Source organism: Echinops telfairi, unplaced genomic scaffold, assembly GCF_000313985.2.
Source record: "Echinops telfairi isolate 266 unplaced genomic scaffold, ASM31398v2 ScPeMD7_3533;HRSCAF=4204_0, whole genome shotgun sequence".
Lineage (NCBI taxonomy): Eukaryota > Metazoa > Chordata > Mammalia > Afrosoricida > Tenrecidae > Echinops > Echinops telfairi.
Genome location: NW_022107431.1, coordinates 59,058,249 through 59,061,813, shown reverse-complemented (window position 1 = coordinate 59,061,813; position 3,565 = coordinate 59,058,249).

The following is a 3,565-nucleotide window of genomic DNA, read 5'->3' as shown; positions in this document are numbered from 1 at the left end:
CCCCCACTCCTATCATGACCCGAATTCTGCCTTGCAAGTCTGGCTAGACCAGAGGATGTACGCTGGTACAGATAGGAACTGGAAATCCAGGGAATCCAGGGCGGATGATCCCTTCAGGACCAGTGGCATGAGTGGTGATACTGGGAGGGTAGAGGGAGAGTGGGTTTGAAAGAGGTAACCGATTACAAGGATTTTTTGTGACCTCCTCCCTGGGGGATGGACAACAGAAGAGTGGGTGAAGGGAGCCGTCAGACAGGGCAAGATATGACAAAACAATGTATGGATTGTGATAAGAGTTGTATGAGCCCCTAAATAAAAATGATTTTAAATTTTTGCTAATGATCAGGATTTGGAAGGTGCAGGTATGAATCCATGAAAATTGTAATTGGTGAAAAAGGAAATGGAGCACATAAAGAGAGATATTCTAGGCACTAATGAGCTAAAAAGGACTGGTATTGGTCTTTTTGAATCAGAAAAATCATATGATTTACTATGCTGGGAATGACACAAGAGAAATGTCATTGCAGGCCCTGTCAAAATGGACATTTCAAAATCTATTGTACTATTGAAGTACAATACTGTTTATGATGAGTTATAGCTATCTGCCTTCAAGAAAGTCCAATCAATGCAACCATTATTCAAATTTATGTACTTACCACAAAAACTGGTGATGCAGAAATTGAAGAATTCTACCAACATATTCAGTCAGAAAGTGATCAAGCAGCAATCAAGATGCATTAATAATTACTGGCAATTGGAGAGAAAAAGGTCTAACCAAATGGACGTGGTTATAGTAAATTTTCAAGACCAATGACTTGTTCATAGCAAATATCTTTTTTCAACAACACAAATGGTAGCTATACACATGAACTTTGCCAGATAGAATACACATATGAAATTGCGTATGTCTGAGAGAAGAAATAATCTATGGAGAAGATCTATATCAGCAGCTAAATCCAGGCCAGGGGCTGCCTATGGAACACACCATTAATGGCTCATAGGTAAGTTCGTGATAAATCTGAATAAAATTAAAACAAGTTCACCAGAGAAAAAGTGTGACTTGTATCACTCCCATCTGATTTCAAGAACAGATTTCAGGCATTGAACACAAATGATAGAAGACTTGATGTACTGTGGGAGGAAATCAAGGCCATCATTTATGAAGAAAGCAAATAGTCCTTGAAAAGGAAAGAAAGAAAAGGTCAAAGTGGATGTCAGAGGAAACTCTGAAACTCGCTCTTAATCTTAGAGTAGCTAAAGCAAATGGAAGAAAGGATAATGTCAAAGAGTTGAATAGATAATTTCAGAGGGCAGCTCTAGGAGATAAAGCTAAATATTAAAATTAAGTGTGTAAAGACCTTGAGATAGAAAACCAAAAAGGAAGAACACAAGAAAAAATTCAAGCCTTGAGTTGCAATATTGAAAGGTTCTATGGGGAAAAGATTGAATGCTGCAGGAATCAGCAAGAGAAGATGGAAAGAACACACAAAGTCACTGTACCAAAAAGGACTAGTAGCCAGTCCACCCTTTCAGGAGGTGACACTTATGCAAAAATCAATGGGGCTGAAGAAAGAAGTTTCAGGCAGGGCTGAATGCATTAGTCAAAAACATAGTTCTAGGAATTGATGGAATACCCAATGAAATGTTTCAATACATTGAAAAAACAGTGGAACCACTCACTCATCTATGCTAGGAAATTTGAAAGACAGCTACTTGGTCTACTAACTGAAAGAGGCCTAATCCAAAGAAAGGTAACCCAACATCATGCTCAAAATATAGGACAGCATCATTGATATGGCATGCAAATAAAATTTTGTTCAAAATCATCCAACAACGATTGTTACAGTACATTGACAGGGGCCTGCAATTCATTCACACCAGATTCAGGAGAGAATATGGAACAAGGGATGTCATTGCTGATGCCAGATATATCTTGGCTCAAAGCAGAGACTCTCAGAAAGATATTTACTTGTGTTTCATTGATTATGTCAAAGTATTTGACTGTGTAGAGGATAACAAACTATGGATAGCCTTGAGAAAAATGGAATTTCAGAACACCTGATTGTGCTCATTCAGAACTTGTATATGGATCAAGATGCAGTTGTGAGACCAGAACAAGGGAATCCTGCATGGTTTGAAATTAGGAAATGTGTATGTCAGGGTTGTTTCCCCTTCACTGCACTTATTCAGTCTGTATGCAGAGCAAATAATTAGAGAAGCTGGATTATATGAAGACAAATGAAGTATCAGGGTTGGAGGAAAACTTATTAACAACCTGAGATATTTAGATGACACGTTTGCTTGCCGAATGGGGACTTGAAGCACTTGCTGATGAAAATGAAGGAATGCAGCCCTCATTCTGGATTACAACTCAGGGTGAAGACCCAAAGCCTCACAACTTAAACAATAGATTACTCCATGATAAATAAAGATTAAGTTTCAAGGATTTTGTCTTGCTTGGATCCCCAATCAATACCCATGGAAACAAGAGTCAAGAGATAAAAAGATGCATTCCACTGGGTAAATCTGATGTACAAAATCTCTTTAGAATCTATGTTTTTAAAATCATTATATTGGGGGCTCATACAATTCTTACCACAATCCATACATACATCCATTGTGTCAAGCACATATGTACATTTGTTACCATCATCATTCTCAAAACATTTGCTTTCTACTTGAGCCCTTAATATCAGCTCCTCATTTTTCCTCTCCCTCCCTGCTCCCCCAACCTTCATGAACCCTTGATAATTTATAAATTATTATTATTTTGTCATATCTTACACTGCCTGATGTCTCCTTTCACCCACTTTTCTGTTGTCAGTTCCCCAGGGAGGAGGTTATATGTAGATCATTGTAATTAGTCCCCCCTTTCTACACCACCTTCCTTCTGCCCTCCAGGTATTGCCACTCTCACCACTGATCCTGAAGGGGTTATCTGTCCTGGATTCCCTGTGTTTCCAGTTCCTATCCATACCAATGTACATCATCTGGTCTAGCCAGATTTGTAAGGTAGAATTGGGATCATGATAGTGGGGGGAGGATGCATTTAAGAACTAGAGGAAAGTTGTATGTTTCATCGTTGCTACCTTGCAACCTGACTGGCTCATCTCCTCCTCACAACCCTTCTGTAAGGGGGTGTCCAGTTGCCTACAGATGGGCTTTGGGTCTCCACTCCGCACTCCCACTTAATCACATTGATATGATTTTTTTGTTCTTTGATGCCTGATACCTGATCCCTTCAAAACCTCATGGTCACACAGGCTGGTGTGCTTCATCCATGTGGGCTTTGTTGCTTCTAAGCTAGATTGCTGCTTGTTTATCTTCAAGCCTTTAAGACCCCAGATGCTATATCTTTTGATAGCCAGCACCATCAGCTTTCTTCACTACATTTGCTCATGCACACATTTGTCTTCAGTGATCATATCGGGAAAAGCTACGATGTTACTTTGAATATTAGGGTGCACCTGATCCAAACCTCAGTATTTTTATTGCCTCATAAACATGTGAAAGTTGGATATTGAATAAAGAATAACAAAGAAGAGACTGGTATTTGAATTGTGGT